The sequence below is a fragment of the Halyomorpha halys genome, unplaced genomic scaffold, assembly GCF_000696795.3.
Source record: "Halyomorpha halys isolate HHAL.00 unplaced genomic scaffold, Hhal_1.1 Scaffold352.1, whole genome shotgun sequence".
Taxonomy (NCBI): Eukaryota; Metazoa; Arthropoda; class Insecta; order Hemiptera; family Pentatomidae; genus Halyomorpha; species Halyomorpha halys.
In genome coordinates, this window is record NW_027111631.1 from 954,852 (window position 1) to 975,488 (window position 20,637).

General features: G+C 31.1%; 1 protein-coding gene and 1 pseudogene across 4 annotated transcripts in view; one reads left to right on the forward strand and one right to left on the reverse strand.

Annotated features, from left to right (window-relative positions):
• The window catches only part of for (cGMP-dependent protein kinase for), a 601,089-nt gene that overhangs the window by 495,962 nt on the left and 84,490 nt on the right, over positions 1-20,637 (reverse strand). The window lies entirely within an intron of this gene.
• LOC106681619 (serine/threonine-protein kinase OSR1 pseudogene) lies at positions 2,790-4,530 on the forward strand (annotated as a pseudogene).

Sequence of the window (20,637 nt, forward strand, 5' to 3'; positions counted from 1 at the left end):
CTTTTATTTATTTTTTTCTTCCTTTCTTTTTATTTTATTTATTTATTTTTATTTTAGTATGTATGAGATTCATTCATCACTATTACCTATTGCCCACAACTGTGTGGCAGATTGTAATATCTATCAATAAATAAATCTATCGATTCTAAGCAATATACACATGTTTTCATTTTTCAATAAAACACAAGTCCCTATCACAATGGTATACAGGAATGCTGAGCAATTGGTTCTGTCGAGAAATAAAATTGCAGAAAAGTTTGTTATGACTGTGCCGATATTAAAGGATATGCATTAAAATTATACTAAGATTAATATCTAGTATTCGAAGAGTGGGCAGAACAATGGAGGATGAGAATATGAAGCGTCACATTTTCCAATACGAGACGAGTAAATATTTTTTAGAACCTGTTCGAGACTGAATGAATTTTAAATGTATTAATAAAATTTTATAATTTAAGACATAGAAGGATGTAGTATGGCTTAGGAAGCGAAGAAATTTTTGCTAGAAAGCAAATCTTGTAAACCTTAATTATGGTAATTTTCAGAAGTTAATATTTTTTTAAATAGTAATTACATAAATATTAAATATAAAACATTCTCTGAAATATAATACCAATCAATGATGACATGATTTATCATTATACGTCGGTGGCGACGTTTTTCTTTTTTATTGACAATGAAAAAACAATGGGCTCCTTTTCCTCCGAAATGTAAAAGGTTTTACGTTGCAAGAGGCTTAGAATCAACAAATCAACAAAAAATAAAAATAAAATAAACAGTGCACCATAGGCCGGCACAAAAAGGACACGGCGTCTTCCTAAAAATAAATATCAACAAATACTGGTACCAGGTGTATACAACAATTTCAAGTTCGATTGTGCAATCTAGATAAAAATCTCTTTCAAAGACGCACATTATTATTAACAGTATCAAATATATCACTAATTTGACATGCATACGTTAATTATAGTTTTACAGCCTCAAATTAATTTATAAAACTTTACAGGTTATTATGCCTAAGTAAACTTAATTTAACACAGTCAAAATAAACCTATAAACACAACCAATAAGCGAAAACATATTTGCACTATTCTATCTGATTTACCTGTATTTTTTACTTCTTTACAAAATTATTTATAACATTGTATTTCATTTGGAATGGGGGAGAAGAATATTAATTCAAAATTACAATACTGATTTCTTTCTTTGTCCATTCTGTTTTTCTATTTCCTTGTCCAAAAACCTTAATTTGCCTTCTTGCTTCAATTCAACCCAAATAAAACTGTTTTGATTTTGTTAACACCATGATTTTACAGAGAGAAAATAATAATTATAAAAGAAAAATACTTGGAGCCATCTATATATTACAAAACATTAATTATACAGATAATTTTAAGTCAAACACGTAAAATTTTAACCAACATTATGAAGATATTTTATGTAATATTAATTTATGATGAATATAGATCAATTTTAATAATTGTTTATTATTAAATTTTATAGGCTTTTAATAATAAGATAAACAAAAATGAAGTGTAATAGGAAATGATAATTTACCTTACCTGGTCGTTGAAAAAGGTCAAATAATATTGTAGTGATAAGTTAATGATAGTAAAATATATAAATCGGAAAAAAGTAATTTATTATTAAATATTATGGTGACTAATACAGATAAATTAAAACATAGTATGGTGCAAATTTATTGGCAAAGCATATATGTTTCCCTTATAGTTTTATTTTGACTGTGTTAAATTGACTTAGGCAATTTGGTAAAGTTTTATAAAATAATTTGAGGCTCTGAAACCATAATTAACGTATGCAAATCATATTTATAATGTTTTTGATGCTGTTAATAAGTTCCAATTGATTGTACTTGAAGATGGGTGGATCGGTCGAAATGGACATGTAATATGATTTAACAAAGAAGAGAGGAAGACTTTTGGATACCTATTTTTATTACCAATAAAACAACTAATCTCGAACTAAATAATAAAAATACTTGTTTAAAACTGAATATTACAGAAAAATGTAGGACAAATCAAAAAATGTCAAATTCCTAAATACATTGCAAAATGTATTCATGTACTATGTACAAAATATAAAATGTTTGTGGACTTGCATTAAAGTTTTCAATATTTTCTTTATGATTTGCTCAAATGTCTTCCGAAAAAAGTGGCGTTTTAATTAGCAATGAACCCAGGATAAAATACTATACTGGGCTTACAAGTATTTTCCAATATCGTCGATGAAATTTGAAACCAGCTCTACAACTATATAATACTAAAACTCTAAATATTAAAGTCATAAAATTATATAATGCTCACAAACGCCAGATGAATAAAATTCAATAATTTTATTAAAGCCCAGATCCACATAGAGATATTAACTTTTTTTATCCCAAAACCAACGGTTAGTTGTTAATTTTAATCGTTTATAATCTGGATACTAATTTTATTATTTATGAACACAAATCAATAGTTTCCAAAATTATATTATCAAGCTGTACAGACTTAGTCAGATTAGTCAATATGTTTTATAAAGACTAATAAATTGGCATAACTCAATTAAATTTACTTTTCTTCTGGTTTAGTAAAAAATTAAACTTTAAAATTCCAAAATATCACATTGTAAAAGTCCTAAAATCATAAAACAGAACATTATATCATTACTTATTCTTGAAATGGGAAGGTCTGCCTGTAGAAGAAATATAGGATTTTTCATAGATTTATAAATAACTATGAACAGGCATTGATATAATGAAGTGCCTAATAATTTAACTATATAATAAAACACATGTTGTGCATAAAAATCAACTAATATTGAAATATGGAAACAGAATGAAACACTCAATAAATACATTATAAATTATACAAAATTTAACTTTTATTCGGAACATATGTAAGAAGGGAAGTACAGGTTTTGCCGTCTCAGAAAAAATGGACGAGCCACAGAATTCTCCGTGGCCAACATCAAAAGAAGAATACGAACTGAAAGATGTGATAGGTGTCGGAGCGACGGCTATAGTCCACTCTGCTTATTGCAAGTCCAAACGAGAGAAGTGTGCCATCAAAGTGATTTACTTAGAAAAAAGCCACATAAGTTTGGAAGAGCTTAACAAAGAAATTAAGGTGATGGCGTCATGCAAACACGAGAACATCGTGACATACTACACTAGCTTCGTCGTCAAGGAAGAACTTTGGCTAATACTGGGACTTCTTGCAGGCGGATCTCTCCTGGACATCATAAATCACAAGACGAAGATGAATGATTGCAAGAGCGGTATATTCGATGAAATAACTATAGCAACCATTTTAAAAGAAGTTCTCAAAGGCTTGGAGTACATTCATAACAACGGCCAAATCCATAGGGACATCAAGGCTGGAAACATTCTTCTCGGGGAAGACGGTACGGTACAGATAGCTGATTTCGGAGTGTCAGCGTTACTCGCGACTGGTAAAGACGAGTCTGGGGAGAGGGTCCGGTATACATTTGTCGGTACACCCTGCTGGATGGCCCCTGAAGTTCTAGAGCAAGACTCTGGCTACGACTATAAGGTAGACATTTGGTCTTTTGGAATCACAGCGATAGAAATGGCTACAGGCACAGCACCTTATTACAAATATCCACCGATGAAAGTCATAATGCTCACCTTACAGAACGATCCACCGACACTGGAAACAAATACTGACGACAAGAATCAGTACAGTAAGTATAGTAAGACTTTTAGAAAACTAATATCAGATTGCTTACAGAAGGATCCTTTTAAAAGGCCGACAGCAACAGAACTTATGAAACACTCATTCTTTAAGAAGACGATGGATCGGAAAAACCTACAGCAAAGTTTATTCGATAAAGGGACCTGTTTGGGTAATGTAATGGAGACATCTATCACACAAAGCGGATCGGGTCAACACTACGACACTGAAACTGGAAAGTGGGTCTGGCCGACTAATGTGGAAGGACATGATTTGAATCAAAATCCTGACATGCCAACAAACAACACACGAGAAGGTGGTTCTCAACAGAACTGTAATACTAAATCTGAACCAAAAAAACTGAAACTTGTTCTAAGGTTACGGAATAATGGAAAGGAGTTGAGAGATATTAGTTTTGAGTTTGTAACTGGAAAGGACTCGTGCGAGGGCATAGTCTTTGACTTGGAAGATCAAGGATTAGTCGACAAGAGAGATGTTATGGCGATTGCAGCTAACTTGCGAATGCTTCTCAACAGTAGTAGTACCCAGGATTCGATAACGTTCCCATTGGAGTCGAAGGATAGTTTGAAGGAAACTCCAAGTGAGACAGGACTCTTCGGCTATGCTAGGATATCAGTAACAGAACTCACTGGCACGAATAAAGAACAACAAATTAGTTCTATACAGAGCAAATAGTTCTGCTTTATTAGCGAGTTATATAACCTTCGAAACCACTTCAATAAATAAAACCATTCCGAATAAATAAAAATACGCAACAGTCAAATAAATTCCTGATAATGCGAATAATTATATGAAAAAATATTCACTATGGAAATACATCGTTTTCATCTGTAAATAAATTATCACTTATAATACAGTCATATAATGAAAACAGCACTATTTAAAAAAAACAAAAAACATATGGTGCTAAATTACCTAAAGATATCCAATATGAGTGCCTTTATAAAAATCTTAATACATTATCATAATCGTAATTATATTTATTTTTTCCTTCCTTACTACCAAAAGTAGCTTTCTTTTCATGTAGCATTAAAAAAAAAATCATGATCGCAGAATTGATTTTCACTAGCATTATAAGTTTAAGACATCAAGGAACATATCTGGTTCCGGGTGTCTGTCTGAGTCAAATTTCTGTTCGAGGATAATCAACCGTATTTTTATTTTGATGACATTTTGAAACATTATGAGCTGGTTAGTCCTAGTTGATCTCAAATCGATCTTAGCAGATTCCACCAAAGCTAACATCCCAGCCAATCCTAACACTATCCTCACCACCTATGCCGATGACACATGTATGCCCTCAGTTAACAATAACCCTTTGATTATATCCCAAACTCTCCAACCCCATATCTTAACGCTGGAAGAATGGTGCCGAAATCGGAGAATAAAAATAAATCCCATCAAATCACTTTTACTCTTCGTCATAAACCTGCCGACTGCCCTACTGTATACTTTAATAATGTTTCTCTTACAACTGTAGGACAGATCCACTACCTTGGACTACACCTGGACAAACGACTAACTTGAAAAGACTGGAAAATGCACGTCGATTCCGACTATTGCAGGACTAACTAGAAAAACGGTCTAAACTTCCAATCCAAATGGAAAAGACTGCAATAACCTACGAAGTTAAGCTATGCAGCTCCACTAAACCTTCAAATTTCTATCGTATCCAATCCAAAATCCTTCCACAAAATAGCTAGTTATTTGCACAAAAGTACGGTCTCCACTAATAAATTAGTATCCAAGGTTGTTTTTTTTTTCTCAAAAAACAAATACTAACTTTATGTTTCAATAAAAATAAATATTTCATCGTGCGGTACCAATTGATTTTTTTTTCGAATGTATAATTAGAAAATAATATAGTGAATTGTATTAATTGAGTTTAAATGTATTATAAATTACAGAAATAGCTTTTTTATATAATAGGCCGAAAACATTTTCATTAAAAAAAAAGCAGGTCGGATATATTTTTATTATTATATTTAGATTATATTTTTAGCGTCATCAAAAACCTTTAAATATACATTTTCATTAAATACGAAAAATATTTTACCTAGCCCCCACTTCCATTCATACTAGAAATTTATTTTTATTTTCAATTTATTTAAGTTCGTTCCTTGTTCTAAATTGCTTTTCTAAATCTTAGTTTCAACTAATTACATCAGTATTTAACTATTTTTTTTTGTATGTACTTAAGTTTGGAGATTACGCAGGTGGGATCAGTGATTTCAAAGAAACTTTTTACGGTGATACTAGGAATTTTACTAGAAAATTTTAGACCTGTATTCCAGGTTTCTTACCATTGCACCCTAAGAGCCGAGACATTTACATATTTTTGGATTTTATCGAATACCGCCTTTATTCTGCACGTATTTAATGGTTAAGATATAACATTTTATTTACCTTTTTTTTTTCAAAATAAGAACAAGAGATTGTTTATTGTATTTAATGAGTTTAAGAGTATAAAATATCACTAAACCCAAAAGTAGCTTCTAGTAAAGTAGAATTTAAAAAACTTAGGAAAAATCAATCAGTCTTTTGAAACCCTAAAATACGAAATTTCATATAAATCAAAAATTAGAAATTTTGGGGCTTGATTTTTGGAGGATATTTTTTTTTTCTTCTGATGTCTTTTCGTCACCCGCGTTCACGAAATAATTACATAATTCCACTCAATATTATCTAAATACAACTCAAACATCACTATAACTGTCGGAAAGCTGAATTTCCTCTTTTCCAACCCATATACTCGTAAATATCATTTAGATTATTTGCTCATATAGAAGAAAAATCAGCTTCAAATAAAGACAAATTTATTAAACATTTTATTTCATGTCTCTGTTTCTAATATTTGTATGAAGGCCAATTTTTACCATTTCGTGTACTTGTTGTTATCTGGGGCTTTAGGGTGTTTAACCCTGAGGTCATCAACGCCCATACAATATATAAATTTATCTTCATGTACTTAAGAGGGTCCCATGATAAAGATTTTTTTTTCTACTAAAATTAGTATCCGAGGGTTTTGCATAGTGCGAAGAATCAATACCATCTTTATTTCTCCACGATAAAATATTTGTCTACACTAGGATAGCCGGTCGATAGGCAAAAGGTAGCTTAACGAGGATCTAGGCCACTTCTTCATTAAATTGTAATTTTTTATTTGATAATAAAAAGTAAATCGTAACAAAGAATCAACTTTGTTTTCATTTCAAATCAATGCTTTACTCATAAACGCCTTCCCTCATTTTCTTAATTTAGATATTGCCGCAGGATTTAGTTAATAGCTACAAGGCAGATTAAGTTGTTTAAATTATATACTCTCATTTTCAAGTAATAAACAACTTGTAATTAATTGATATTTTTACTATATGTAGCAAGTTTAGAATATATACAATAAAAATAATTTGAAAATTATTACATAATAAAACTAAAAAATCGAACTTAATTTTTCTCTGAAGATGCTCCATCCAAACACGTGTTAGCGACAAAATATCATATCTGATTTTCCGACTTTTTTTGGTAAGGACCTCTCTTTTCAGTATCTCCTGAAGAGGCGTCGAAGGAGCCAGTCCGAATCTGAATATGACCGACCATCGGAGAAACATTATTTTAATATGAAAAAATAGCTCAAGAGGAAGATCCAAAAACCGTATATGAAGTTTATTCTTAATGGTTATATGAATTTAAGACTATTGATGAGGCTGTCAGAAATAGTGAGGCCGAAAAGGCGGGCCTAATGACAAACTTCAGGGGCGTGTTAAAGGAGTAGGAGCCAATGGCTGTCTTCTGTTTCAGTCCAGACTGCAATTATAGACATTTTTATCAACATGAGCTCCGAGGACGTGGACAATTTTTCTCTTTTTTTTTTCACTTTTCTTTGGAAAAATAGTAAGGGTTGCAACACCCCCTTCTCGTATTATGTGCTAATAATTCTATTATGGGTGTATGAAATGGTTTAACCCTTGATTTGCCTTATTTAAATAGTTTATTTAACCAATGGTTTCCTTTTCAACAAACACATGGATTGCTTAAACAACTATTGGTCTATTTGTTGTTGACTCAACTCTTGGATTAGGTAAGTTAAATAACATATATTTTTTAAAAGATTTTGCTCTAGTTTACGAAGGTACAATTGGAACTTAATTAACTTGAATAGTTTTTAAATAATTGTTTCCTGTTAAAAAAAAAAAATCTTGGTTTAAGTGTGGAATCAGTCTATAGTCCATATTATTAATATTAAATATTTTGATGAATCACCAATTAATTACAATTATTCTATCGTTTTATTTAATATCATATGAAGGCACAACCAACAATTATATCACACCGTTGGAACAAAGCAACACGAAAAGAATCAAATATTGTGATATTTAAACATTTACAGTAAAATATTATTGAAAAATTATGTTTTTTTTTTATTATTGTTGATTATATGTTATTCATCTATATGGATTTTGGATACCTTAATACGTCGGGTATGATAACAAATACCCGCGAACAAGATTCAGGATTATCATATAAATTTATCAAATTTTGATAGACTATTTGTCAACGGGGTCCGAGGACCCCTTCACCAGTATTTACTGCAAAAAAATTCTCAAAAGAGATTTTACTAATTATAATTTTTTCGAAAATATTTTTGTCGATATTATTAATTTCCTATTCTAGGAGAAGAGGTGAAGTACCAACCCACTAATAGAAAATGTGCTTTTCATATTACGAACCAGTCAAAATTTTAGGCCATTCGCAAACAATCAACAGTTACTTAAAAAATAAAAAAATAGAAAGGCCTGGATGGTAAAGCGTATTGAACCGCATACTTGACCTTCTGATCAGAAGTAGTACTGGTTCGAATATGGCGTGTGGGAGTGTTGATTTTTATTCCGAGGCGGACTCCTCGCTGTAAATTTTGGCTCTTCTACTTTGCCTAGAGTAGGTTGTTAACCTGCATTGTAGTCCAGCTTTCCTGTTTTAAGTTGGAGGACTTAAAGACGTTAAACCCAAATAAAAAATGGCACATGGCACAACTTTCACTAACCACTAATTTCGAAAAAAAAAAACTAACGATGGGAGTTGAAATTGTGAACAAAAATCTTTATTTTACTGTTGCTATAAAAATTCGTATTTTAGAGTTTCTCGAATAATGAGTATAAATTTTGTTCCTGCCAAGAATACAAAATTTAACGAAAGTCGTAAAGCAATCGGAAAAGATAAGCCTCGGCCTTAACCGTTCGAATCCGGTCAAAGTTTTATATTTGTTCCCCTCACGTTATTCATAAAACTCATTAATATTTTGTAACCATTCATTGTTTATTATTGCTAACGATGAGAACAAGATATTTTTTCAAATAAACAAATTAAAGTTTCATTAAAGGAAGATTTTTTGAAAACTCCGCAAAGAAGTCCAGTTAGACAATTCGTTAAATGCAATAAAAGCAGATAAGTATTATTATAATTAAAATATCTTTAAATTAATAGAAAATGTCGAATTACATTAATACAGGCCAGCCTTATTTTAACTTTTTTTTTTTTTAGACTCAGTAAAACTGTAACAGTAAAATTAATAGAATAATTAACTAAAATAGAGCTAAACGTTAGTCCAGTTTAAACAGAGATATGATGTGTAAATAGTTGCTACGTGAGAGACTAAAAAGCATATTTTGGAATCCACTAATGCTAATCCAATGTTTTTTGTCTCTATTTAAAGCTCTCATTAAATATTAATTAGCTAATTTTTTTTTAGAGCAAAAGTACAACAACTACTCTTTTAGTTCATTCAAGAACACCTGATCATCGGAAGATATAGGCGATGAATCCCTTCTTAAATATAGCCCCGAAGGAGACTGGATTCATTAAGCGAAGCAACCTAACAAGAGATTTCTATTGTCTCGTGCAGTAATTACAACGGCTATAAGTGAGCATGATTATCTCGACAGCCTTAACAACTTGAGATTTGGATAATGGACGAGCTCCTCTTATTGGGCTAAGAATAGGTCTCGTTTGGTCCCCGGCTGAACAGCCGTCTTGGTTAGCAGAACAACTCCACGTGAATTAAAGGCTATGAAAATTAATACTTTTTTTTTTTAAATATTTATTAATTGCTGTTTACAACTGTACATTATAATACATTTAGTAAATCTGATCTAAGTTAAATTGGAGTGGTACAGGCGTGTAGAGAAACTACCAATTGGTAGCACTTTAATGACATTTTACATTAGCTGGTCTCGTGGCCATCTTCTTTTCAGGCGCCTTGGAGGATTGTCAGGAATGGAACAGGATGCATGATTAGAAACTAGGGGGTTTGAGTGGTTAGGGAGTTTATAATGGAAGGAGTGATATCTGGTTCGGGCTAGATCGGTTACATAGGGAACATTAATGTATTTATGCATGATTTTATTTCTGACAAAGTAAGGAGCATTGAGGATTTTACGAAGGATTTTGGATTGTAAGGATTGAATACGAGAGGAATTCTGTGCCATATTATAATCAATAATGGCGATTAGGTGAGAAAACAAAGTTCAAATATTGTTGAATTTGATAATGGTGTTGGGCAGTAACTGTAAAAGTCATATTATATTCGTATTAATACAGTTCTACTATCTCATTTTCGTGACCGTACGACAACCACAGAAAACATGTAGACGAGCCTTAAAGAGATACATCTTTATAAAGCCTATATCACACACTTGTAGACCATTTCATTTGATCAACGAAAAAGAGAATATTTATTTTTTTATTAAAATAAAAATACGTACAACAACCCATGAAGGATCAGGAGTTCAGTACTGTGTAAGGAAGTATTGTTACTAGACCAGCGGTTATGCAAGGGGGTGATTTGATCAGAAACTCGACCGTTATACCCAATTTATAACGCACGTTGGACACCAGGAGAGCCCCAGAACCCACAGGGTTGGCTCACGGCTACAGTGTAACAGAAAACAATTTTCTGCCCAGCCGGCTCCTTGGAGTTAGTAGCATCGTGATTTTTTTTTTAATTATGAATTTTTTTTTAATAGCAGAATTAAGATAGTAGTACATAATAAATAATTTTTGTACAAAAGCAGCATTAATTTAATCGTAATCAGAACAAAAAAGATGCTGCGGAAAAACAACGAATTTATGTTGAAAGGAGAAGAAAATATTGAACCAACGTGATAAGTGACGTAATTCATTTTTTTAAATTTAATTTTTATGAGGGTCCCTTAATAGTCTCGATGCCTGTTACCATTTCATTATAGTTCTATGATAGGTCTGTTCCTCTTAACTGTTTCTTTTAAGCGTCAAGAACTGTCAGAGGTTTAGAACTGAAAAACCGTTCTGCCATACAAATAGCTAATAAATAAAATAAAAACAGATTTTACTACGATATAGACAAATAGAGATTACTCTGATGGCTGATATTAAAATATAAATGTATGTAAATGATAAAAAAAAAAACAGCGAGTCATTGTCACCGAAATAAATTGGTTATAACAAACAGAGAACACGTTATCTTTATGACATATTCAATACAGCTATTAACATGTGCCCATCTGCTGCCGCTACAGTTCAATGGAGTTTCTTTTCTTGCTAAAGAAAATAAATGTATTCATCCATACCTGCTAATACCATCTTACAATATGGTGCTCTTATCCAATAATAACACGAGGGGGGGAGAGGCTGGAAGGAGCGGTCTTCACTGTCGTAGACCTAGTTTAAGAGATTACAGAAACTGATCTTTCAACCACTTCCTTTTTATTCCGACTATACTAAGGCATGCGGGTTGTGATTATTGTATTAGTTAACTGCCATTGTACGTCGCTCCTTACGGTTCCTAACGTATCAATTCTACAAGCGGATAAAATATGAGCCATGCAATATGACCTAGAAAAATGTTCAAGTGCTATTCACTGAATTTGCTTAAGGCTGAAGATACTCAAACAGATGCGCTTACTTACTGCAAGATTTTTTTTTTGGAATATACTTAAGAAAATTGTGTATAAATAACTGCAATTGTCATATATAAGTTTTTAACTCATAACTCCAACTAACGAACTAAACTGTCAGTTGAGGAATATCTGTTTACACTTCCACCAACAAGTATTTTTCATTTACTTTATTTTTTATTACTTTCCCTTATTATATTATCTTTATGATACTGTGACTCTGCCTTTTACACACTAAAAATAAATGCTTCTTTCTACATTATCTTTTAATGTAATCTGTAATAATTTACTAATTACGCTTATCATTTAACATCATTTAATTAAATTAATCAGTGACACTGTTAAGAGAGAAGCACCGGGATCTCTGGAGTCCTGTTCCTTCCTCCATTAGTGGAGGGAAGACCTCGGTTCAGAGTTCCCCACGCTGAATGTAAATATTGTAAATAGGAATGATTGTGGTCAAGAGTTTGTTTTACTTTAAATTTAATATTTTATTTTATTTTTTCAAATCAGTATTTTTATTTTTTTAATTATTTGTTTTCTTCTATTTCTTATTTTTACCATTTAATTTATATATTTGTAAATACGGTGTGAATAAGCTTTATGGCTCCTATTATCATTGCCTATAAATATGACAAAATGCGCAGTGGCATTGTGGTAAGTCACGATGCTACTAACTCCAAGGACCCGAGTTCGAATTCAGCAGGGCAGAAAATTATTTTCTGTTACACTGTAGCCGTGAGTCAACCCTGTGAGTTCTAGAACCTTCCTGGAGTCTATCCAGCCTTATAAATTGGGTAAAAATCTGGTGGTGCAACGTAATTCTAATCAAATCGCCTCCTTGCTTAGACCTGTACTGCGTATCCTAGTAACTGTACTTCCTTATAAAATACTGCACCTTTAACTCTACATGGATTTTAGTGGTACAGATTTTAATTTTTTAATTTAATAAATATTACTGAATGTAATTTTACAAAATAAAATAAAAAGATAAAAAATAATAAAGTAATGGATCTTTTCAATAATATATATAATGGTGTATCTGTTCAATTAATTATTATAGTTATGTTTTCATCTTTAAGTAACATAAAGAATAATACTGAATTAATATTTCTCACGCATGGAAACATATATTTTTCTAGATTATTTAACCCCTAAGGCTGTTAATAAACACAATTTCCTATTCCCTGATAAGAAAGGTTTCGAGAGAAACGGTCTACTTTGATCCGAGTTATTATGCTAATGTTATAGTTGCTAACGACCGAAACCCGCCGCCCTAACAGAGCTAACTGAAAGTGTTGGCGAGCTCTTTACAGCAACGTATATATCTTCACTAATTTGCATAGATTAAAGGAACCGTTGAATCGAGATTAAGGAAATTTAGGAACATTACACGGTCACTAACAACTTTAATCGAGTTTAATAGATTTCAATTTCACCGTTTAGATTTCAAAAAGATCAAGTAGAATAATTGCGAAAATTTCAGAAAGTGGACAAGAATAATAAAATAATTGAATTCGATAACAAATATAAAAATGGTCAGCTGTGTCATCAGAAGTAAAGTGGTCAGGTTTTCGATTAAAAAAAAACAAAATATTTTTCAACTATTTAACAATTACCAACGTTTGAAACGTGTACCAACGCCCCGCATCGCAGGGATTCATCAGAGTTAAGATAAAATGCTACAAGTAAGAAAAGCTAGTGTTAGAGTATAACATATAAATAACTGATATAAAGATAGAGGAATTAAAATACATGCAAATAAACAAAGTAAAATAAAATTTATGTAAGTAATACATAGTTATACAATTTTATTTATAATATAATGTTTTGAAATAATTTATTTATTAGGTTAGTAGCAGTAGCAGCATTAATTTATTTATGAAAATGAAAATCTGTAACGCTACAACCCACGAATTGGTCAGTACTTAGGTAGAAAGTACTGAACCCTGTAAGTACTGGTTCTTCAACAACGGTGAGCAAGGAGGTGGTTCGTGATCACACTCAACGCCTGATTTCCCCTTAATTAAGGGTACCCATTTTACAGAGGCTGGGTGAACCCCTAAGGCTTCCTGAACCCATAGGACCGACTTACTGCTACACTGAAACAAAATAAATATCTACCACAGCCGCATTCAAACCCGAGTCTTTGCCGTTAGTAGCAAGACGTCAATTTATTCATAAATACGATAATTTATGATACAAAATCTATTGTTGACATAACATTTTATTAATTTATTTATTTTTTTTTTACGTATATTTACTTTTATCAATTATATGACATATATATAGGAGCTTATATTCTATTTATTTAAAAAAATATTAGTTATATTTTAGGTCTGTTTTATTTATGTTAAAGAGGGGAATAATAACGTGGAGAAGAGGAAAGTCACATTGGGTTGAATGAGAAATATGAAGGAAACAGATAAAGGAAGAAAGAGGAAAAACAAGGATTCACAAAAAAAAATTAATTAAGTATAGACAGTAGAACAAAAATCATGAAAAATAATAGAAATATTAAAGAACCAAAGTAATGAAAAAAAAAGTTATATTTTATTGGTTACTTGTTATGCATATGTATTGTAAGATTAAAAGAAATTGTCTGAGAGATTAGAATAAATATACTGTGAAAGTAGTAACCAAATGAAGTTGGGCAGAGCATCTTTGTTGTTTTAATAAAGTTTTCCCCTTAGTTATAAATATTATGTTATTCTGCTTTATGACACTTTCTTATAGCTCCACCTTTGGTTATGTTTCATTGAAAAATCACTTTTTTACTCTTACATTAGTTATACCTACTTTAATTTTTTTTATTTTAGAAGTGTTAGTCAACAAGTTGGACATTAATAAATAGTAGAAAACGAAAAATGCGGTCTATTTCTTGACCGACACCCTGAGTATTTTCTGATTGACTCACGTACAGCCAATCATTGTTATACAGGATATTTCAGAGTTCCCCAAATAGAAAATATGAATTTAGGGCATCAAAACAAGAAACAAATTCCTTGTGAAGGTACGTTCCTAAAATCTTCGTTTAGAAGATCTAAATGTCTAAAGATTTTCAGTCATAATTATTTTAGGTTATAATTAATAAATTAATATGTGTTCCAACTAATTAATGTAGCTGAAAGTGATAACCTTCTAGTGCATTAAGGCAGACTCCGCTATCTTTCTTCCACGGCAGCAGTGGTCGAACGGCATTGGACACGTATTATTATTCCTTAAATAATTATCTTTCATCGGGCCACACCGTAGCTCAGGGGTTAGGCGAAAGTCCATCGTTCTGAGGTCTACAAGCGGTGCCAGTTCGAATCCGGCCTTGGTGTGTGTTGACTTTTATCATTTCGTGGGACCGCCACTAAATGAAAAATTTGCCCCCCCCCCAACCATGGTTAGAAAAGGTGGGTCACATGTAGATAACTAGGCGAAAATCACCTTCGACGAGGATTGTCAAAAACAAAATTATATTTCATCGTAAAGAATGGAAGCTATTGACTTGACTTACATTTAATGTCATCTCTAACAAAAAAAATCTGGATAGTGTGATGACAGTCCTTATCTAGTTGGAACACACATTAATTTATTAATTCATAACAATGAATTTTTAGACGTGAATATTTCCTATACGAGCCTTCAGGAAAATACCTTCACAGGGAATTATTTTTTTGTTTTCAATTTCTTAATTCATATTTTAATTTTAGACAATCAACCCATCCGCACCTAGTATATTAATATAAAAATATAATTACCATTCTTTTCCTTAATATATTTTCATACATCATAAAAATTCTAACGGGTCAATGCTTATCAGGACAAGCGATCTGGTGAAAGGAGACAAAACGTAAATTATTTATAAAACTTAATATTTTATAACACTATATTATTATTAAATATATCAATAATTGGTATTTTCGTTGTTTTTGAAATATATAACTGATACCTAAATTATGGCTCCAACGAACTGATGTGTGTAAAGAATTGAAGGAGTCCTAATCATTAAGATTAGAAGGGCAAGGTCGTAGATAAGACGTTTGATTTACATTCATTTTGCGCTTGTCGTCGTTCCTTTACTAGATATCTTAAATTTATTTCGCCTTAGAAATTTAAAATTTACATTCGGACATGATAGAAAGGATTTCTATTGCAATCGCAAAGGATGGAACAAGAGAAACCGTTGAACGATTGGAGTTAATAATATTAATAATAGAGTTGGCGAACCCAAAAGTTCAATACCAATTAATCGCACTCTATATACTGTTCAGTGACGTCCCTTCAAACCCAAATCTACTAAATTAGTCTTAACGCAATCCCCCCATCTACGTTACGGTCTATCCCTCGGACGTTTACCTGTCTGTTCAGTGTTTACGAATATTTCAAGGATCCGTTCGTTACTAAGTCCAACAACCTTACACGCATATCTTATGCAATTCTATAACCCGTTAACTTATCCATTTTCGGTCTGAAGTGTAAGAGGCCACGTTTTGCATCCGTAAAGAACAGTAGGAAGGTTTAGAAGATTTGTAAATTCTAACTTTTAGGTTTTTGGACAGAATTCCGTGATATAAGAAATTTCGTAATTGAAAAATAACAAGCAGTTCCCACCTTTAAACTAGCTTTTATTTCCTTATCAATTTGCTCTTTTGTTTTTTCTAGTTACCTTAGAACTTAAATACTTTAACCTATCTACTTGTTAAAGTAATTGCCCCCATTATTTACAATTCAAGTTAAAAAAAAAATTAAAATTATGATAATAAAGTAATGTGTAAATTATTAGAAAGACAGATAGAGAGAGTGAGTGAATTATTATACCATTAAAGTTACCTAATTACATAACTGGAACCCTAAGCAGACAACATTTTAAAGCAATATGTTGCCGACTAGGATACCCTCTCATTAACGCTAAGATACAGAAACATTTAAAACGATTTTTCTCCCACTTTCTGACTAATACGTTCACTTTATTTCTTTTACTTCATTCACTTAATCAAGTAAACTAACATTAATTGAAGCCATCTATTACGAGAACACCTTTGATATGTACCGGGGCGAGTGAAACGAAGCTTTCTTGGGAAACACAATTACTTAACGGTTTTCTAATTTAAGAAATTTGGGTCGAAATCATGGGATCCCCGGTCACGTTCGACCATTTGCCTAGGACAAAACTGGGCTCTGTTTTAGAAATAGGAGATTATAAGCCTACATCCTGTCCACTCGCTGACATTTAGATAAGAGATGAACGACTAGTTAGTGAAATCTAGCGCCGGCTGCTTTCAGATCCCTGCGAGATAAGAATGATGTGAGGCACTAAGTCAAAACCGGACAAAAGATTTCTGATTAAAAAAAAATGCGTCAAAATTAGTACCTCTTATGAATATATTATTTTTTTATATTTCAATTCACACCCAAATATGGCAACACTTCGGATCAACATTGCCGTATGGTGTTATCACCATATTATAATAAAATTATGTTGAATAATATTTGATTATTATAAATCACATCAACCGGTTCATTTTAATGAAAGGCGATTCGCGTTTTTACCTAGGGCTTGATTAGCTTTATCACCATAATATAATAAAATTATACCTTTATGTCAGGAATCTTCAGTAGAATATAAACTTTTAAAATAAAAAGTATATATAAAACTTTCTGAAGCCCGCATTCAGTTAGTATTTATTATAATTTTTTTACTTAATTAACCATTTTTAAATTTACAGTTTTTCGACCTGAATCCAAGCTTTTTTAGTCAAAATAAAAAAAATGTGTTTATGATTTTTACAAGCCTTCTCAAAGTACGGAAACTTATTTAACTAACAATCTCATCGACTCTATTTTGTATATTTTAATGTGATTTCTTAGTAATTCACCATTAGTACAATATTTAGTACATATTTTTCAAATTTAAATGTTTAAAATTATTTTTTTTATGATATTTGATTAGTATAAATCACATCAGCCTGCTCGTTTTAATGAAAGGCGTTTCGCGTTTTGTTTCTAGGGCTTGATTGGCTTTATTACCATATTATAATTGATTTGCTTTACCATCATATAATAATAAAATTATACCTTTATGTCAGGAATGTTCAGTAGAATATAAAATTTTAAAATAAAAAGTATACATAAAACTATCGGAAACTCGCATTCAGTTAGTTTTTATTATCGTTTTGTTTTACTTAATTTACCATTCTTAAATTCACAGTTTATCGACAAAGAGCTATTTTTCTGAGAGATAAAAACCCCTATTCTAATAGTTTCAACAACACCTTTCTGCAAAATTTTAATATCCAATATGCGGACTGGCATATAAAGTTGTATTATATATATATATATATATATATATTACGATAATTTTTTCGAGAGCTTACCGACTTTTCTAGTTTTCGTTCGCAAATGCAATTTAAAAACGTTGTCTGTTGTAATCATTCTCCAGTTCAAATAAAATATCATAAATTTTCTTCCGACATGAATGCCACATATTTCTTATTCATTTATGCTCATATTTATTTTTTCTATTCTATATTATATTTTTAATAGTAAATTTTGTGACTGAAATATAAATACTAATTCCACTGTTTTATTATAGTCCCTAAGGACTGTCGATATAGTAGGTTAGAATCTAAAACTATTGAGGTGAGATGTGAAATATAGGCATTCCTTATTACAAAACTAAACATTACAGCAAAGGTTAATGGCCATTGATGAAACATAATTCATGAAATACAACCAAATATTTCAAACATATCCAACACACGTGATGACAAACACTTTTACAACTAATTAATAATTAAGTATATTTACAATATTATCCATCAACTATTTAAAAGTCGATTTGATCTTATCTTCACATGAATTCGATTGTGGCTTGGAACGGCCGTGACTTGTCGTTAACAGCAATATATCACTGTTCTACCACCGTTGACAACAAATGCGAAATTATAATGATAAATGATATAGACAAAATACAATTTACAGGTTATTATTGTAAAGGTATAAAATATTATTCGGATATTAAATTATTATCAACTCATATTTTCATGGACCGTGAATATAAACTTATTTGAGAATAAAACTACAGTAGATCAGTTTATTTCGATAAATATTTTATTAATTATTAAAGTAAATAATATGTATATATAATATAATAATATATAATATAAGGCAAGGCAAATCGGGTAAAGTGCAGATACTGATTTTAAAATAGTTATTTTTACAGTAATGTGCTGCAGTGGAAAAACAAGGCAAGTGTTTAAAAAAAGTTTTCATTGCTAGCAATAATAAACAATTTCAAAAATATTAAGAATAACTAAAGAAAAAATAGATACATCCAATTCGAACAGAAGTCGAGAGTGCCCGATCTTTCCCGATTCCACGATGGCTTCGTTATTTTTTGTTAAATTGTTGTATATTCTAAAATATAAAATTTATTACATTTGTACCAACGTTTCGTTCTGAATTTCAGACATTCATCAATGATGAATTGTAATGAATGATTACGGTATTTCCGCAGAGTTTAATTTAAACATTCAAGTATTAAAAATCGCAATATTTTAATACCATGAAGGTCTGAAATTAACACTCAAACGTTTTATGTTAATGTAACAGAGGCTATAAAAGTAGGGGTACCATATCCCACCCCATATATTTTTTTAATACGTAATATTTCTTAATATAAAAAAAGATAATAATCTTATCTTTAGTTCTTAAAACTCTTGATAAGAAATTTCACTTTCATTATTCATTTAAGCTAAGTAACATAATATCCACCCTTTACTCCCTTGACTTCACAAGAAAAAATGCATAAGCTAATTAAATTTTGAATTAAAATTGTTACTGCTGGTAAGAAATTTAAAGTTCTCCACTTTAAATTTCTTATGCTAAGATCCGTTCTATTGAAAAATAAAAAGAATAAAAGTAATTTATGTAAGAACTTCCGATTAACGTTTATTATAAAATTAACAAACTATTTATTAACTAGATTACTCAATGGAGAGCAGTTTTATGACGTATTTAATGAAACAGATAACGATCTCCGTCTATATAATTAAATTTTTAATAGCCTTCCTAATTCAAACTTTTAAAATTTAAGTCCGTATTTGAATCTCCTTTTCTCCCTTCCTTAATATAGCTTAAGGACCCCTACAAAACTTCAATTCATCGCAAGAAATGAAACATCAACGTCGATATTCTTTGTCCATTGTCAATTAAATAAAAACATTTTTTAACCACACTTTTATTAATTATATACATACACACACATAGAAGGGACATACAATCTCTAACATATCTTTTCAGGGTCTAAAGTTTTCAAACAAGTCTAGTATGATAATAATCTCCTGGTGTTGGCTGACTGGCAATATTTTTTTTAAAGTTACCAGCAAATTAAAATATTAATTAAAAAAAAATGTTAACGAATACGAAAAACATTAATGGTGCTAAACATTAAAGATTTTTGCTAGCAGTTATTTTTTAAATCATTGAATGTTTATTATTTGTTAAATTGTTCACGAGTTCAAATAAAAATATAAATAACCCTTTCAACACGAATTTACTTTTTTTTTTAGTCAATAGCCATTTTTCTGAACATGAAATAACACGCATGACTTCACTACTGTCTACTAATGACAAAGCGACTAGAACTATACTGTTCGAAAACACGATAAAATTATTTTTTCTTGCTCCTAGACATTTTAATGACCCCATGAACCGAGCAATAAATCGCTGAATGGAGAAGAATAAGTTGATCGAGCAAGGGCTTGGACTGGAATCAAGCAGTGGGCGTGTCCAGCTCTGGGCTACAAGCTACCTCCTCCCTCCTCCTGTCCTCCTGTTACCTTATTCATAAAATTTCCCTTTTTACAATAAATTCCGGGCAATATTAATATTAATTTATCATATTACTCATATAAAAATCCCCCCACCAAAAGAGGGGAACTCGACCACCACTGTTTTCCTCTCAGCTGGCTGGATTATATTTTATACCTTTCATAGGCCTC